At 33.1% G+C, this 20,798-nt stretch overlaps 1 pseudogene; it reads left to right on the forward strand.

Annotated features, from left to right (window-relative positions):
- The first annotated feature begins 5,144 nt into the window (after positions 1-5,144).
- Positions 5,145-5,808, forward strand: LOC143548590 (basic leucine zipper 43 pseudogene; annotated as a pseudogene).
- The last annotated feature ends 14,990 nt before the right edge of the window (positions 5,809-20,798 follow it).

Raw genomic sequence — 20,798 nt, forward strand, 5'->3', positions numbered from 1 at the left:
AGGAAAAATTCTCAAAATATGTATGTATGAAACAAATTTCAAGTTTTAGGTATGAATTTCAAATAATTTCAAAAATATTTATTATAAACTAGTCATGAAAAGTAGATTATTTTAGTATACGAGTAGTTTGCAGAGTCAATTAAAACATGCCACGCGACCATAAACTAACCGTGACGAGTACGTTCACTAACCATCTAGTTGTCACAACTAAAGAAGTTGCATGCCTTGTAATCAACACCCACAAGTACTGCATAAATTGTTTAGTTGTGACGCGTAGATTACAACTTTCCGAGACACGAGTAGTTTACTAGACTAACCATAACGAGTTGTTTTGTTTACCAAATTCATCGAACTGGCTTGTTTTACAAGAAACTATCTGGACCGGTTAGTTTGAAGCTTAAATAGTCATTATGAGTAGTTCTTCCTTATACATTCCCAAAACGAGTAGTTCTTCCGTAAACATATCCAATACGAGTAGTTTGTTACCAGTTAACCCGTCGCGACTAGTTTGACCTTATAATCTACTCGTGGCTACTTGTTTTAGTGTTCATACGATTTATTTAAAAAATATTCTAAAAGATTTTCTCAGCTTTTGAACAACCATCTTTAGTAACTACTGGAAGAGACAGTTCTTCATCTTCTATGAATACATCCGTATCTAAAAGAGATTCGTTAGAACCGAAGGATCAATATCTTCGATGATTATAGCAACATTGTCTCGAACAAAATATTCATATTCATTTGATTACCAAGGTATATTCAAGTCCGGAACAAACCCCACCAATTTTGTCGATTCATTTTCGTTTGTAAGTAACTTATTCGACATCAAACTTTGTTTTGCAAAGTCTCCATTCTCATCCTCAACAACATAGACATAAACGACTTCATTTGGTCTTCCTTTAGCACGTTTTAGAAAAAGCGTCATGTCATAGATGTCGTGTATATCCACCGGATATGACTAATTAGAGAACTTATACGATAATCGTTTAGCACCACCTATTTTAAAACTACTAGCAACAAAAGCTATAAACTCACAATAATCGAATCTCAAATATAGAGATACACCTTTTCGTCCACAATCAAACATAACATACTCAGTTGTAGGGGTGGCAAATGTGACCCATTGGGTTGTAATAAAATGTATATAACGGGTCAAATTAAAAAAAGGAAATGATTGAACAGGTCAAAATGGGTTGACATTTCTAGAGTTTTTTTTATGGAACGAGAAAAACAGAGGAAAATTTTTTATTTATTTTTTTACTTTTTTAGTTTTTATTTATATTTTGAGTTATGGTTTTTTAAATATTTCTTTGAATTTTCTAATGAGGGGTTACTGAAATCTCAATCCATTTTGACCCATTCAAAAACCTCTCATTAAAAAGTTCAAAAATAATAATTAAAAAATCATAATTCGAAATATAAATCAAAAAGTAAAAAAAACAAAAAAGTTTTCACCATTTTTCTCGTTCCATAATAAAAAAACCTCAAGAAATGTCAACCCGTTTTGACCTGTTTCAATCCTTTTCTTTTTTTAGTTTGACTCATCCTGACCTATTATATACATTTTATTACAACTCATTCAACCTGATAGGTCACATTTGTCATCACTACTCAGTAGCTCCTTTTGTATCTTCCCACTTTCCGCCATAACAAACTACAATATTGCTAATTTCCTCCAACATTGATGTGCGGGTTCAAAACAACAAGAAAATAGCGTAGTAAATGGTACGAATCCCATAACCTCAAAACAACATTGTAACGACTAGTTTAGACTAGAAAGTTATGAGCCGGGTATATTAACAAAATAATAAACAACCGCGAGTACATTTTAGAACAAACTACTCGTATTGGATTTGTTTACGGAAGAACTACTCGTATTGGAAATGTATAAGGAAGAACTACTCATAATGACTATTTGAGCTTTCAAACTAACCGATCCGGTTAGTTTCTTGCAAAACTAACAGGTTCGATGAATTTGGTAAACAAAACAACTCGTTATGGTTAGTTTAGTAAACTATTCGTGTCTCGAAAAGTTGTAATCTACTCGTCACGACTAAACCATTTATGCGGTACCCGTGGGTGTTGATTACGAGGCATGCGACTTCTTTAGTTATGACAACTAGATGGTTAGTGAGCGTACTCGTCACGGTTAGTTTATGGCCATGTGGTATGTTTTAATTGGCTCTGCAAACTACTCGTGTACTAAAATAATCTAATCGTTACAAGTAGTTTATAATACCTATTTTTGAAACTTTTTGAAGATCACACCTAAAACTTGAAATTTGTTTTTATAAATACTTATTTTGGGAATTTTCCCATCAATTTATATGGAGAATGGGTTGAGAGAGGTTTTTAGAAAATGATGTATAAATTAAAAAAATTATGTTTTTTAATTAAATTTTAAAGATATAGATAGAGAATCCGTTGGGAATGCTCTAACAAGTCTATAATAAATTATTAAGAAAATGGTCGCAATTGCGTAGCAATATTTGAGTCACAATGCGTAGCAGTATTTGTGTCGTAATGAGTGGAAAACGTAAAAACGAAGTGGGTCGCAATGTAGTAGCCATTCTGACTAGATACTTTTTCCACAAAACTGTCGAAAGTTTTGTTAATATTTTGCTAGAAACGTTTTTTAACATCAATTTTATCGCTAATGAGGATTTGCTACGCATTGCAACAAATTATTGCATTACAAATCTCTCAGAACCAAATGCTAGGAGTTTAAGGCTAACAACTTTAAATGAAAGCACCATAAATTATAGCTATTCCCATTTTGATGGGGCGATAAGGTGATTAGAGTTTAAAATATGAATTCAAGAGTTCAAACCTTAAAAGTATAATATTTAGCAGTTACAAGAAGTTGTATACTATCCACTATCTTCTTAACTATAAAATTAGTTGCCAGATCATGTCAACAAGTCATCTAAAATTTAAAATTTGACAATTAGGTGTGGACAATACTTTTAATCAAGTTAAGTGCCCTTCGAGTCATCAACGTTATATAATAAGCTTGTATTACGATAAGCAACAGTTAATAAATCAATGACTATATGTTTCAAAAACTGAAAGGTCCCAAACTAAGAAAGCGAGTAAACATTAAATATAGTTTTAACTGCATTAGAATTCTAAGCAGTTAATATGGAAAAATATTGGATATCAGTCAAGGACCGATATCTGAGATATCGGTTATCGCAGTGAGATATCGGTGGGACATCGGTAATTTGAATATCATGTAAAATTCATATATATAGCAATTTAACACTAATAATTCAGTATAGTCTTCTACCATTAACAAATTAACCTTTTGCGAATTGCAAACACTAACAGTCGTAGCAAGTAAAAATTGATTAACACTTAAAATAATAACATTGAACATTAAAAGTTGATAATTAAGACTTAACACACTGATATCGGGAATATCAGTGATATATTGGTCAAATATTAGTCCAATATCAGTCAAATATCGGTCAATATCGTTGATATTATCGGTACCGATATTCTGACTTACATATCGTTAAGGGACCGATAACTGATATATCAGTGATGTATCGGTGATATATCGGCGATATCGATAGCATAATTTAGAATAAAAGAATTATAAGAAAATTCCCAAAATAAGCATTTATGAAAACAAATTCAAATTTTAGTACCATTTACAAGCAAATCCAGAAATATGTATTATAAACTAGTCATGACGAGAAGTTTGTAGAAAACAATTAGAACGTGTCATTAAAATAACCATAATGAGCATGCTCACTAATCATTTACTCGTCACAACTAAATGAGTTTCATGCCTCGTAATCAATGCCCACGAGTAATTCATAAGTCCTTTAGTGGTGACGAGTTAAGTACTAATAAACTACTTATGTAGGAATGCAAACCCGATAAACTAGTCGTCGCGACTATAGGACTTATGAATTACTCGTGGGCGTTGTTACGAGAAATGAAACTTATTTAGTCGTGACGAGTAAATGATTAGTGAACGTGCTCGTTACGGTTAATTTAAGGACACACGGCAAGTTTTAGTTGGTTCTACAAAATACTCGTCACGACTGATTTATAATACCTATTCCTAGAATTTTTTACAAATGATACCTAAAACTTAAAATTTGTTTTCATAAATGCTTATTTTAGGATTTTTCCCAAGAACTATTAGCTACACATTTTTTTAAAAGATTATCCCATTTGTATCATATATCATCAAGTAATTCGTAGCCCAAAGATTTAAGGTATTAAGTTGGGTGGAGTTATATAGTGCCGAAGTTTCTAACGTGTTCGGGATTTTACAGTGCTATAATGTTTTCGTCATCAAAGTTTTTAGGCTCGCACAAGTCAGGTCGGGTTGGTTCAGGCAGTTAAATATAATGCGATATCATTATCATCACAAAACTATATCGTCAACATTTAATAAAATACATAGTAATTTTAAATAATAAAGAAATTACATATTATGATTGTGCCCTACAATTTTTCATGTTTTAAAAACCATGAACTAGGCGGGGCAATTGGCGAGAGGCAACAACGATCCTATATCAAGTGCTGGGAATAGGCTAGGTAAATGATTGGTCGTTCTCTTGTCTTAATTGCATGTTGTATAATGTTAACATTTTATCCAGGTATTATTTAAGTTTGTTGGGTTTCTCTATAATCCGATCTTTGGAATTCAGGTTTCTATATAATTGGGTTATTGCCTTATTAGCTATTGGCCGACTTTTATAATTCATATTTACTAATTTCTATAGTTTTTTTTTAACTTTTTCAATTTCATATGAAAATCATAAATTACTAAAAAAATTAACTAAAATTTTCATAATCAGTAAGTTATTAAAACAGTACTAAACCTATATATAAAACTATAAAAAGATTGGGTTTGGGCGAGCCCGCCCCTCCTAACCTATCTCCCACCTATGTTTAAGTCAATTTTAGGTGATATAAAATTATGGAGTGTGTCACCAACTTCTTTAAAAAAATTGTGATGAATTAATGTTTTTATTTTCTTTGATGTCCCAACCATTTGTTATTTATCATTAGTTAGAAATTAATATGGGCTCATTCTTCATAAAATAGTTTATTAGATTATATTAACTTTTGTTTTATTTGTTATAGTATGTGGAAATATCAAATCATTGTTAAGCCCATATACAAACCTGAATTCTATCGTCACAATATAACATCCCCAAATTCACAACATGCATACATCATCCATCCATTGTCTTTCTCTAGTCTCTCCACCTATAAAATCCCTCCACTCCTCATCCATTGTCTCCCCATCCCATTAACATCACAATTCACATACACACACAAATGGCAAGAAGTTACACTCAGTTTGAAGATCTATCCACCTTCACTTCTTTCCATAACATCTCATCCACTCTGCACTCTCTAGCAAACATACCTTATCATTATCATCATCATCTTCATCAAATACCTATTCTGGACTTTACTCATCAGTCGTCTTCTCTAAGCTGCAACAATTCAAGTACTTCAGATGAAGCTGAGGAGAACCACATGAGCATCCTCAACGAGAGGAAGCAGCGGAGGATGATATCGAACCGGGAGTCGGCTCGGAGGTCTAGGATGAGGAAACAAAAGCAGCTTGATGAACTTTGCACACAGTTACTCAGGCTCCGGAACGAGAATCGTGGGCTTATCGACAAGCTTAACCACTTCTTGGAAACCCATGAACAAATTGTTCAAGAAAATGATAGGCTCAAGAAAGAAACCTTGGAGCTAAAACAGTTAATTACTGAAGCACAGATTGGTAGCACTTATACTGATCTCAGTGATCATCAAGACGTTATATGATAATGGGTTATCAATGTTTTGTTAAACAATAATAATGGGTCAGTTTTAACTTTTCTCGTTATATGATGGGTTGTTTATTTTTCAAAACCCTTATATGTAACATATTTGATCCAACTAAAACTCTAGGTTTACCGTTTTGCCAATTTAATATATTGCTGTCTTCAGTGGTGTCGGCCTTTGAAAGTTTTGTAATTAGCAAAAGCTTTAGCTTTAATATCTCTATGAAGCGTGTATAGATTAGTGACAGATTAAAATATTTTGATAGTACGTATTATAAAAAGTTCAATCGTATAATTTAATAAGAAACAAAAACGAATACCCTTTTTCTGTTAATGAAATAGACCAAATAATCTCCTTTTATTGAAAATAGTTATAATGGTTAAGAAACGACATAGGTGTTACTGACGGCCTAAGTGCCACTCACGACCACGCTGTTGCCGATCAGTGTCTAGAGTGATTAAGTTACCGCTAATGCTTTCGGTGATCCATTTCTATACAACTTTACATCAACCATGGAATTTTGTTAGCTTCCTTGGATATCGATCCTTAAATCCCTCTAAGGGGGAGATGCCTCTTTGGAAACCCTAGCCTAGAGGCATCACTTTCTTGAACCACCAGGTTGAAAGGTTCGAAAATGAGAATAGTCCAGTAATTAAAAGTGTGTATTCCATGCCTTCTAATTTGTTACAAATTTAATTCCCACATATTTCTGATTATAAGTAAATTCAGTTAATCTAAAATGATATTCATAAGACTAAAATAAAAAATAACGCTGTTCACAAATTATAATTATCAGTATTTGTATATTTATCAAGGGTATTGTTATATAATTTTTAAACTTAATATTTACTTTCAATTTAAGTAAGATACAGATGATGTGTGTGATTACAGGCACTTGGGTTGTAAATATAAAAAAAAAAAAAAAAAAAAAAAGCAACATGAACATTGAAATAAAGTAAATCAATTTAGGCAACAAGGAGGTTTAAGAATTCTACTTGATACCATTTGCCTACTTGCCAATAAGATAAGACCACAGGTGGTTGTTTCAACTTTCAAGAATATTATACAACTAGATTTTATCTTCCGTATGTATGGGGTTGTTTTATATTATTCGTTTTTAATATTTATATATGTATATTTGGATTTTTATTTTATTTATTATAAGAAAAATTAATAATTAATATACTTGAGGTTTGATGATAAAATGGTTTCACAAATAAATGATATGTATAATCTGGTTTAAAAGCTATCTGGATTTGATGATACACATTACCCGTTTATTTTCTTTATTATAAAATTGTTTCTTAATTATAAATAATATCTTTTTTTAAAATAAAATAGGATATTAATTTTTGGTATATTCCTATTTTATAAGATTTTCATATCAAATATTTGATGAGATTATTTTTTTAATATAATGAGATGTTATAATCCGTTTAAGAGTTATCTGGGTTTGGTGAAAGTTTTACCCGTGAATTCGGGTCAAATGCGTGAGAACCCTTCATTTACAAATAAAGCAATCTGATGGCTTGAGAGAATGGTTGTTTTACATTTTTCGTTTTTTAATATTTATTTTTTGGATTTCAATTTTCTTTGTTGTAAGAAAGTTAATAATATACTTAAGGTTTGATGATGAAAGGGTTTAATAAATAAATGATATGCTATAACCCGTTTAAAAGCTATCTGAATTTGGTGACCCATGACCCGCTTATGTTTTTTACTATAAAATTGTTTATTAATTATAAATAATATATTTTTCTTTTTAAATTGGATATTAAATTTTAGTATATTCTTATTTTGTAGGATTTTCATATCAAATAATTGATAAGATTAATTTTTAATTTAATAAGATGTTATAACCCGTTTAAGAGCTATTTGGTTTTGGTAAGACCCATACCCATAAATTTGAGTTAAATCAATGAGAGGGCTCTATTTAAAAATCAAGAAATCTGGTGGCTTCCATAAAAGGGGGGAGCGACCACATCGCGACACATAGGATTTTTGGGTTTTTGTTTATATATATTATTATAGATAGATATATAATTAATTGATATCTTAACATAAATCAGAATATAATATAAAATACTTTAAACTATTTTTTATTGTACGTAGGATAAGTGAGATTTGAGAATCATGTTATTTTAAAAAGGAATCGAGCTCTATTAAGTGTTTGGAACATACAAAAGCATTATATATTTGAGCATAACTTTATTAATGAAATAATTACTTTTAGTAAGTTGATTCCCACGTTATGCATGAAATTCTGAATAAATGTATATTCGTGTTTATGTCAAATCGGATGTTTCTGAAACAGATCTTACTATTTATGGTATACCGATCCTAAAGAAAGAATATGACTCTAGTTATATGAGGAATTTACAAGAGTGGGATTTATTTGATACGGAATGGTGTATTTACAAAAGCACGCTTAATCTAATAGTGGAGAAAATTTAGCCTTTCTTGAGAGGATTGGTGTACTTATCGGTTGTAACGGGGGGTTTGGATGGGTCGAATGGTTTGCTGTTTCGCTTTCCGTCATATCTTGGTGGCACTTTGGTGCGTTGGTGGAAGTTTGGTTGACATGCTTAGCATCAAGTTAGTTGTATTAATAAAGTTGTTTTGTTGGTTTAAAAAAAAAAAAATCTAAACACGACTACACGAGGGTGAAGCATAGGAATGGCAGGAAGTACATATTAGTTAAACAACTTGATTGTGCACACAAGATTTAAACCACCCAAATTCTTGATGCCCATACAAATGAGTGAATTTGCGACATGTGAGAGCCATATGTAAAATGATTTACGCACTAGGAACATACTCGGGATATTTTTCAACAAGAATTGCTTTCTTTCGTGCTCAGATGTCTGTCTGTTAACTAGGCATAGAAGTTTTTGGTTTAGATCACTTTGGGTAACAAATAGTTGTCATTACAATCAGTAAAACTAAGAGATTTTTAGATAATCATGACCATAAAGTGATAATGAGTCGTTCAATAACCATTTAAATAAATTACATAAATGACAAATTGAATTTGATACTTTTTTTTTGCCTTTCATTTTATGTTTTGAAATTTTACATCTATAAACTGATTTGTCTATGTAAGTTTTAAAAACTATGGTGTTGGCACTCAAATACCTCGGAGGTCGATCAATAACGTACGTAATATACATTATGATTATATATAAAAATAAAACCTTGAGATCGATTGATCCCCCAAATCCTATATTAGTATATCCTTCCCTGTTAGACAGCACCATTTGTTGCTTCTTATTTCCGTAATAGATCATGGAGAATGACCTTTGGAAGATATAATAAGTAGTTTGTAGAGAACTTTTAGTCGTAGTTTAAACATTTTACAAAAGCAAAAGAATTTTATATAACATGTCACCGCTCTCAAATAAATAATAGGGTGTTTCACAGCAAAGAAACTGACTTCCGTTATGGATAAACTGACAAGATTAGGTTTATTGGATATGAATGCTTGTCCTAAGCACAACTTAATCTGGTCACGTCAAAAATGGTTAATAAGTTCAAGGGTAATTTGGTCATACACTGTAAGCATTAAAATAAAGCATGCACGGACGCATCTTGTAACAAGTTGGCATTCCCCATCCTATCCCCAAAATTTATGTAATGGGAGTTTCTAAATTATATGGTGAAATTTTGAGTAGTTGTAAGTGTAAATTATAGGGTGTAGAGAGAAAATGTTGTGATTTTTTGTAAATTTGGGAAAAAGGTAGTGATTTTTTTTGTAAATTATAGGGTAGAGAGAGAAAACTATAATGGTAAAAGTACAAAAAAAATATTATTTAATTAAACAGAAAAGAGAAATATAGTGTTTTTTAGTGTAATTATAAAGATATGGATGGGGGATAGGTTGGGAATGCTCTTAGAAAGTACATAGGGCAAATTGTAATTCGGGTGACTAAAAGTTTGTTAAGTGGTAGCTAGCTTAATTAGCCCTTAGATAGACGATTAGGGATGAATTCTTCTATCAATTCTTCTTTTGTGATTCCCTCAGTTAATTCCCGAAATTGATGAGTTCTTTGTGTTTGTATATGACAATATCATTAGCCAAACCGGTTATTCCTCAAGAAGCGCTTATACACATTCCAAATTACCGTAAGCAAGTATTTGAAAATCACACTGTTGAGTTTAACAATTTAACGTTGGTGTTAGATAAGAAGTTGATTTGGATAAGATCGACTATTAAATTTCTCACATCTCTGCCATCATCATGTGAACACTTTGATATATGGTAGAGAAACATTTTTTCCGGAGGAGGTTCTAATTTAAAGGTGTTGAAGAAGAGATAATCCAAAAGTTGAAGGTGGATATGGGTTATGTAACATTAGTTAATTTTCAAACCTAAAATCCGACTCATTTTGAAAGTTCTATATAATTGGGATCCGCAAATTATTAAGAAAAATTGGATTTGTTTATGTTAATTATGTTCTTTATGATTTATGATGATGATTATATTTATGAAGTTAATTTCATTATTAAAATTTGATGGCAAGTTCCATTTAAGGTATTTTATGACTTTATTGCATTTAATTTAAGTTTACGGGTGTAATGTGTCATTTTCTAAAGTTTTGGTATTTTTCTGTCCGTTGCGCATCGCGTTGGGGTCTTCTTCTTCCATCGCGATACTCGATAATTTTAAGTCATTTTAGAAAATCATTTTGTGTTGCGCAATGCTACGGGTGTAACTCTATCCTGCTGCAATATGCGGCAGACCCAAGAATAGTTTTGGTTTATTTTGGGTCGCGTAGCGCATTGACCTTATCAATGGTTCATCGTGCGATACACGACGTGAGTGTTTGTTTCTTGTTTTATGTTTAATTCGAGCTTTTACTCCGACTTATGACCAATTTGAATGATTTATGATCCATGTGTGCATTTTATGATGCTATAAACTATCCTTGACCATTATTTATACGCTACAACTCAATTTTTATTATCAATTTCTAGTTTAAATGATATTCAATCTCATTTCATATTTCTGACCAATTTAAACCAATTGAGACCTTTACTGCAATTCTTCTATAAATATGACTTCATTTCTTTGCATTCAACTTGCCACAACTCAAGTTATGTTATTTCATTGCTCTTGCTCTCAATTCGGAGTTCTTGCATACTTTAACTTTTGAAAGTCATTATGAGTTTAAGTCTTTTAAGTTTCTTATTTTCTGATTTCATACCTCAAGTAATTAGTGGTTTATAATACTTTGTCAAAAGCCATTTCGCTAAGGTTTAGATTTGTTAAAATGCACTCGGTTTGCTTATGCAACTTTTCGGTTAAGTTTGTGACTTTTTACATATTCAATCTCTATAAATTAATTATTTCATTTTATTAACATCCTATCAACATTTTTAGTATATTGGAACTACACTTGAGATAATGCCAAATTTGTGTCCAACCAAAACCGAACTACTCATCTTTTATACCTTTTAGGTCCTTTTCGGTTTCTTTAAATGAATTAAACTTACGGACATGACTAAACATGATCACAACTAACGTTTTGATAAAAACTAAAATTGACTTACTTAAAGCTTTTACGACGGAGTAGTTAGTATCAATTATAAATTAAATATATATATTTTCATAAGTTTGTTGACAAAACTCCTTAGTCATGATGTCTTTGAGCTCATCCTATGGCGAGACCATGGTTACCTCCGCACCACGAGCGGATTTTTCCTTGCCCCGCTAAGCAAGTGCCTTCTTATCAAAGACACTTAAGGCGAAATGAGTTTTCTTCTCAGCAAGAAAATGAATATGGAGGAAAGTTCTCTCCACACTTTCGTACCACTAAAGCATAGTAGTGGCACCTTCTGATTCGTCAAACTTGGAAGGTTTGGTGTTAGTTGTGACATTCGTCAGTTTTCAAATCCGAAAACCAAATCCATTCTAAAATTTCAATATTTTTTTCGGGTCTCCATTTATTAATAATGCGATGCCTTTATTGAGTATTTGTTGATATTATTATTTATTTATGTTTGGTATTAGCTTCATAATCCAACCCTAATGTTATGATCTCTATTCAATGTTTTTTATGACTAAAACGCGCTTAAAATCAAGTACAAGGACCATTTATACTAAAATTCAAAATTTTGATATCTACTCGTTCGCCGCTCTATGCGATGGAGTTCTTTTCTAAGTAAGACTAGACTTTGCCACGTATTGCAACAACCACACCCTAACTGCGTCGTGATACACGACGCCAAGCTTTTTTCACGACTAGCTTCCTGCTCCACCGATTTCATGATCTTTGACTCGTTTTGAATGTTGTAAGAACTTATCCAGACCTTTTTCAACTTGCATTCACTTTTAATTCGTTATTAATTATTCAAATGGTCAAAATTCGTAACTTTTAGCCCTAAGTTCGTGCCCCTTGACTAGCTAAGCAATTAACTAGTTTTGACCTTGTTTCTAACGAACCGGTGGCTATATAAACAAACCCCTTCCATCTACTGGTAATACTTTAATCCAAATTTTCTCCAAAAATTTATTTTTGCTAGCATTTGGTGCTCAAGAACGTCACTTTGACTTTTGAAAGTCAAACCGTCCAAGTTTTCTCCTTTTCTTTTGTTTAGCATTCCCCAGGTAATTCACGTAATGTTTCTAGTTGTTTTACAAATGTCAAATGTTTTTATGATGTTAAAATGATTGACATATGCAATAACATCGCACTCGTTTCGTTAAGGTTCCGCTAGTTTCGTTAACATACTTTTTCTAAACTAAAATTCTAGAATTTGATCGTTTATCCTCCTAAGCATCATTTTCATATCTTGAGAATGTTAGACATGAAACCGAATCAACCCCGGGTTCATGTCACATCCCAACCTAAGATGAAATATGCCTGGGTGCAACTAAGATTGCTCATAGCTCAAAGACAATAAATAAATAAAGTGACAATAACTAATTATTTCAGCTCAATATTAAAGTACAAAAAAGCGTTCAAATGAAAGAAATAACATCCAATCAATAATAAACAATTGTCTTTTCTGTATTAGAATATCCTAAGATTCAAATCAAAATTCTTCAACTTCAAATAATCTCAAATAGCAATCTGCAATATGCTTAAAAATAGTATAGTTTTTCAACAACACATGTTGAGTGAACAACTGCAATTTGATATGTTGAACCTAGAATAGAACCGATGGCTAGAAATCAAACAACTGATGTTACAGACATCAGTTGTTCTCCATTATGGTGTTGTCAAACTAGTGCTCCAAACATCTAATCAAATAAGCTGCTGACATGAAAGAACTAAAGACATAACAATTGCTCAAGCAAACTATTGAAGATCCAAACAGCTGAAAACTAACAATTGATGGCATAAACATCAGTTGTTTTAGCAAAGATCAGTAGTTAGCATATTATTCTTTTATAGACAGTTATTTTCATTAGTTTATCAGTAGTTTTGTCACACCCCGTTAAGCGATTTGCGGAAGCGTAAAACGGAAATGTAACAGACACCTCTGGTATTAACCACGTTGTTTATAAAGAACAATACAAACTACTTTACAATATTTTACATTGATCTAACTTCATTTACAACTAGGTGATACAAACTAAATCCAGCACGTTAAGCTGCTTTACTTCGTATTATCACACTTGCATCAATTCACCCAGCATTGATCGCAAGTCAAACACGTAGCACATTGACTTTCTAATCCAATCCAGTACCTGAAAAACATGTTAAAACGGGTCAACTACAAATAGTTGGTGAATTTCACGAGTTTTAAGAAAATCATTCGTGCGTACAACAATCGTAATTTGTAAATACGCAAGAATGTATGTATGTACGTTCACAAATACGTTTGTTTGTATGTTTATGATTTAATTATGCTAAGCTACAGTGAAGCCTTAACTTTCTGTGCTGCGTGCATCCATTTCCCAAGCCCAATCAACCACTGTGGCTCCCTTTCCGCCCACAACATGCCCCGGTAGCTATATCTAACACTACATAGCCTGTTTGTATAAGTATGGTCATGTGCAAACGGCGCTATGTGACACGGAAACCAGGCAGATTCCGTTTGGGTTTGTCAAACCAATAGTACTATTCACAAGCCACCGGCTCAAAGTTAAGCACTGTGTTCGTGGGGACTTTCGTGTGTTAGCACTTAGATAATTCCCATCATCAAACAATTCAGAGTATACATATATGTATCAATATGTTTTTCACCCCAAAAGTTCGTAAAAGCAGTTTAAAAGTGCGGTCATGAAACTCACTGTTTAATAGAGGTCTGGTACAGTGTCAGTTCGCAGCGGGTTCAACTTGCTATCACTAATCCCTATAATTATCATTATAATAATATTAATATTTTAATATTATTATAATCCCAATACTAAACTGGGCTGTATATCTAATCTGGATATAGCTGATACACCCAGAAAGTGTCAACAGGCTTAGATTGTGATGTTGTTCAATGTCTAATACTTAAAACCGAACTTGGCTTAGTTTCCCGTTTTCACGGCTGGGCCAAGTTGTTCGTTTATGCGTTCAGAAAACAGTTATGGGGATGCAAGCTTGGGTAAATGTGTTGGTCGATAAAATGATTAAGTTATAAATAAAGATCACACATTGGGGTTCTGGATTCGTTACGGGGCTCGTTTCCGTTTATTCAGTTTGATTTGAGAAAAACGTGCATATTCTATCCAAATTGTCCGGGTTTTTCATAAAAAGTTCGTTTTTACTTAATTAATCCAAAAATATGATTTTTGATCACTCTTGGTGTTCTGATATTCCAACAGATTCGTTAATCACGAACTTGTCGGTTTTTATCAGAATTTAATTTGTTTAATCTTTGAATTAGCATAATTAATAACCCGTTTATCCTTAAATTTTGAAAATTTAGTCAATTATCAATTAAAATATGTAGATATTTATAAAAATATTTATGAAATTATTTACTGATTTGTTAATTTATAAAAATTCAATTTATCTGCTATATTTAGCCCGAAAATCATTCGTTTATAACAAACGATCTCTAAAAATTCCACCAAAATTTCTGAGTGATCATAATCTATCCCAAAACAACCTGGAAAAATATCAAGCTATACCAATATTTCCAAATATCATTTCCGAGCCAAAAACGACAATGAAAATTAAAATAAACGCAAATGAACAAAACCTACATAGGCTTCTCCAAATGCTCCCAAATTTCATATGTGATCAAAATATACCAAATATGAGTTCCCCACAAAAGTTCATAATTTGTCAAGCATTTTAACTATTTTTCCCAAATAAACGTCCCAATTTGATAATAAATTCGCCAAATATTCTCGGATGGTAGAAAAATTACCAAATTTCAACAGAGACTCAATGATATGGTCCCTGATGTCCCTGAAATATTTCATGACCTAAAAATATGTACATCACAATCGAATCCTAAACAGCCCGTAATCGAGTGTTTTGGTATTACCTTAGCGGTTTTGGTTCGTTTTCGCCTTTCTAATCAAGTTTCTGGGTTCTTGTGCTCCTATGAAATCTAGATACAGGTGCTATATAAGAAAACAAGCATGTTTCATCAATATGGCAGCCTTGGAACTTAGGGTTCCGGCTAGGGTATTAAACCGAACTTTTGAACCGTAAAAACGCCGTTTAAACCCTCTAATCCGTGTTTATGGCCAAAAAAGAGTATAATTCTTAATTCTAACCATGTGCATGATCAAAACATATTTTTTTTTACCATTTTTATGATTTTTTTCATGGTCAGGAATGATTTTTGGTAATTAAACTATGTTTATATGAAATTAAACTTGATTAATAGAATGAAAAACATGTTTAAAATAAATGTTTTACCTAGGGTTTTGAAGGGTTGATGATGTTCAGCGTTTCTCCAGAAGTTTTAAGGTGATATGGATGCAAAAAAAAAACTTACAACTTGATTGATATAAAAAGATAAATTAATGGGGAAAGTAAAGTCCCATTTCCGTACGGGATGTGTAATGGGCCTTCCTTGGCCCATTTTGGCCCAACATTCTGAATTTGCAAGCCCAGACATGAAAGCCCAAGTTCAAATTTAGTTCGAGTTTGGTTTTTGGCACGAAAAACATATCGGGTACGAAAAATAGCGCGAAAACGATTGTTTTTTGGCTATTTTTGTATAAATTTATAATAACATACTATATGGTTGTAAAATTCGAAAATATTTTTACGGATCGCTTAAAACATTTCAATTAAATGTTTGGTAAGTCTTTTTCGGCTTAACGGATGATACAATGCTTGTTTCGTAACTATCTTTCTCGTTTAAGTTCATAGCGGGTAGTTAAACGAGCATGTTTTCGTTTAATTGGTTTGCTACCATACTAAGGCTATAATACTAATATATTAGCTTTTATTAATCGTCTATCACTTATAGAAGGTCCCCCCAGGAGATCTGGGTCATAACCAGACCCGTTTGCTTATCCGTTCGTTCGTTACGCAATAAGCGGTTAAACGCTTATTTGATTTGTGAATACTGAGGTGTATTCAGTTTTGTAACGAATGTCACAAGTTTGTAATTAAGTTGGTCAGATGTCTCTTTCACCTTTTGCTTATTAGTATTTTTTCATGTCTATAAAATGAAGAAGAGAGTCTCTTCTTCATTAACACTTTACATATCATAAAATTTACTTGATCGGTGTAATCTTATACCAGAAAATCAGTGAATGATGAGTTAGGGTTTAGAGGGAGCAATAGATTGTAATCATTTGATTATAACGAATGCAAAGTTGTTCTTCCATATGAAACCTCTAAATAGCTTTATGTTTTCTGCTGCTTATTTCATTAATTGCTTTATGATTTCCGCTGCAGTTGATCTAATAATCAATTCAGAAACAAAGATCTAAGTTCAAAATTGATAATTCAACTTGCGGAATCAAGTTTTTAGCAAAACTCTACTGAATACTCTGTTGTTCTTGAAAAACCAGTTGAATTGAGAATCATGTAGTTTGTACAAGATCCTCATTACACCGGTGTTACCTCTAAACCACCTATGTTTGTTTGAGGTCAATACAACATATGAGCTTAGAGAATGTTTCACCATCTTTGCAACCAAAACACTGGTTGTTGGGGAATAGTTGTTCATGGGCCTTATTCCATTGAATGTGTTGATCCTCAGGATGGCAACAAGATGGTCAAGAAGGATCCTAAGGATTATTCTGATCAAGATCTATAGAAATTTGAATTGGATGTCATAGCTCATGCAAAGCTTGCCATGACAATTCCAAATAAAATTTATGGTGGATTGGTTCATTGAAAGTCTGCTAAGGAAATATGGGATGCACTTAAGGAATAATTTGGTTAACTCCACAAGTCTTTGAGAATACATGAGAGATTCTCACACAGCAGTATGAAGCAATTTGTCATCTAAAAAAAGAGAGTTTAACTCAAAAGTTTGAAAGGTTCACTACATTAATTAGTGAATTGAAATTGGTTGAATTTCATTACACTAACTCTGCTCTGAATAAAAGATTTTTGAGATCACTACCAGAGAATTGGGATACTCATGCTATCATTTGAGAACATTACCCAATTTTGATACGAGTTTGACAATTCTCCATGGTATGCTGCTTACCCTTAAGAGAGAGATTACACAAAAGAAAAGGTTGATCGCAACTGGTAAATCAACAGATGAATATACCATTGGATCAACACTTTTGTGTCAAGAACAAAGTCTGCTCAAACTACTGACTAATCTTCTGACTATCATATGGACATAACTACAAGTATTGGTTCAGGTTAGAGAATCAAGCATTTGTTGCTAATGAAAATCCTCATAATATGCCTAACAATTTATCCTTCACCATGAATCATTTGCAACATATAGATTCAGTGGAGCTGAGGTAAAGAAGATTTTGAACTCTTTAGCTTTATTGACAGTTAGAACAAACTAGTTCTATTTCACACCCCAACCTAATGTTGGGAAAAACGACCACCTAGCCACGAACGGTAAACAAAAGTGCGGAATTAATCTTTGTTTGGCTAAATTTTTTCCCAACCCGAATGAACCAATGAGGATGAAAACAAATATGTAATTTAAAAGTAAAATGGACACAAAAATTTTAGCGTGGAAATCTTCTCAAAGAGAGAGTAAAAACCACGGGACTACTAGAGCCGCTTCAAATCAACTATCACCAATAAGGACAATACAAAATCTTCTCTAGATAAAACTAGAGGCATACACAAATCATTATATACTAGGTACAAACAATCTTCAAGTATATGGAACCAAATACAAAAGATTAAACGAGTAAGAGGAATTACCAACGAGAGAATGAATCGATCTCTGGCACGTCTCTTATCTTCATAAAAAGACCAAAACCTTGGAGCACCTTTCTTCTCTTTGTAATCTTCTGTCGAAAAGCAGTAGAGGAGAAAACTAAAAAAACCTTAATTCTTTTGTGTCGGCTGAAGAGGAATAATGATCCCACAAGGCCAAAACTATACTTTATATATGTATATGTATGTTGGCTTGTATTGTGTGAACCTCAAGAAAAAATCTTTCCTTTTATTTGTTTCTTGAGCAGAAGCGTAAACACATTAAAAACTATTACCACTAGTATGTTGTGGTCATGTGGGTCCAAGGCCCACCAAAACCAAAACCTCCATACGATGAAGTAAGAGCAATTGTAAAGTTTCCTTTTTTTTTCATTACTAAATAATAATAATAGTAATAGCCCATGTAATATATAATTGTTGGGTTTTCTCATGGGTAAAAAAAATATCTAAACAAATCTCCCCCTTTTTGACTATGAGAAAGAACTCACCAACCCAGCGAGTGAGCAACATATCTTTAGTTTCTCCCTTGCCAAAGCTTTGTTCAACATATCGGAAAAATTATCATCAGTGTGAAATTTATCAAGTTCAAACAACTTGTCTTCAATACCATCTCTAATCCAATGATACCTCGCATCAAAGTGTTTTGTTTTTCTATGATACATAGAATTCTTAGCAAGGTGAATAGCACTTTGATTATCACAACGAACCACGTAGCGCTATTGCATAAATCCAAGCTCTTGCATAAATCTTTTCAACCACAACAATTCTTTGCATGCTTCTGTTGCTGCCATATACTTTGCCTTGGTAGTAGACAAAGCAACACACTTTTGCAGTCTTGACTGCCATGACACTACTCCCCCTGCAAATAACATCAAGTATCCAGAAGTGGATTTCATGTTGTCCTTATTTCCTTCTATATCAGAATCCGTGTAACCAACAAGCATTGGCTCCCCATTTCCAAATGTTATACCCAATTTGGAAGTACCACGCAGATATCTAAGAATCCACTTAACTGCTTCCCAATGCTTCTTACCCGGATTTGATAAGAACCGACTAACAGCACCTACTGCATGGGCAATATCAAGTCGTGCACATACCATTGCATACATCAAGCTTCCAACCGCTGATGCATATGGACCACCATCCATCTCTTCAATCCCTTTCTTAGAAGTATGACAATCTTTTTTAGTTAACTTAAAGTTGGGAGTAAGAGGTGTACTAACCACATTAACTTTAGACATCTTGAATCTGCTAGGCGCCTTTTCAATGTATTGCTCTTGTGACATGTGCAAATTCTTTTAAGCTCTATCTCTAGTAGTCTGAATGCTAAGAATATTCTTAGCTGACCCCAAGTCTTTCATAGAAAATGACTTGCTTAACTCTTTCTTCAGCTGAACAATTCTTTCTACATTCTTGCCAACAATCAACATATCATCAACATATAGCAATAAAATAATGAAATCATCATCACCAAACCACTTGAAGAAAACACAGTGATCAGACACAGTCTTTCGATAGCCTTGCTTCCCCATAACCGACTCAAATTTCTTGTACCACTGTCTCGGTGCTTGCTTCAACCCATAAAGACTTTTCTGAAGTTTACAAACATAATCTTCTTTACCTTTAACCTGAAAACCTTTAGGTTGCTCCATATAGATCTCTTTGTCCAAATCAACATGAAGGAATGCTGTCTTGATATCCATTTGCTCAACCTCAAGATCAAGACTAGTAGCTAAACCAAGAATTACCCTGATGGAACTCATTTTCACAACCGGAGAAAAAATCTCATCAAAATCAATACCTTTTATTTGACTGAACCCTTTGACCACCAATCTTGCCTTGTACCTAGGCCGCAAGGTATTCTCTTTAGTCTTCACTTTGTAGACCCACTTGTTCTTCAAAGCTCTTTTGCCTTTAGGCAACTTCACCAACTCAAAGGTATTGTTCTCATACAAGGAATCCATCTCATCTTGCATGGCTTCAACCCACTCTCTTTTATGCTTATCTTCCATGGCCTCTTTGTAATACTCGATTTTCCCCCATCAGCGAGTAGAACGTACTCACCGGTAGAATAATGAGTAGATGGTTGACGGTCTATGGTAGACCGCCTAGGTGGGACAAATGCAGGCATATCTACTGGTAACTCGGGATGAGTATCCTCATCCAACTTTGCCTGCTTTTGATTATCAACATTATTGGTACCATGTTGTACGTCATTCTGAATATCATCTTCATGATGTGACTCAGTATGCTGAGTAGGAATAGGATCCAAATCAAAAAGATAATCAATGTACTGAGGAACTACTTAAACTACCTATGTCTTCTCAATATCTTTCAAACTCTGATCTTCTACAAACACAACATCACGACTTCTTACAAGCTTCTTTGAAACCGGGTCATATTGCCTGTATCCAAACTCATCTTGCCCATGACCAAGGAATATACATTGTCTGGACTTCACATCAAGCTTTGATCTTTCATCTTTGGGAATATGCACAAATGCTTTGCATCCAAAGACCCGCAAATGACGATATGAAACATCTTTGCCACTCCAAACCCTGTCTGGAACATCATTATATATGCAAAGGAATACAAGGAGTAAGATTTATCACATGTACCGCCATATTTAAAGCTCCCAAAAGGAATTAGGTAATCCTGCATGTGAGAGCAAACACTTAAACCTTTCAACTAACATTCTATTCATCTGTTCTGCAAAAC

Source organism: Bidens hawaiensis, unplaced genomic scaffold, assembly GCF_021521415.1.
Source record: "Bidens hawaiensis isolate Kalapana, Puna unplaced genomic scaffold, B.hawaiensis_p1.1 tig00000935_1, whole genome shotgun sequence".
Lineage (NCBI taxonomy): Eukaryota > Viridiplantae > Streptophyta > Magnoliopsida > Asterales > Asteraceae > Bidens > Bidens hawaiensis.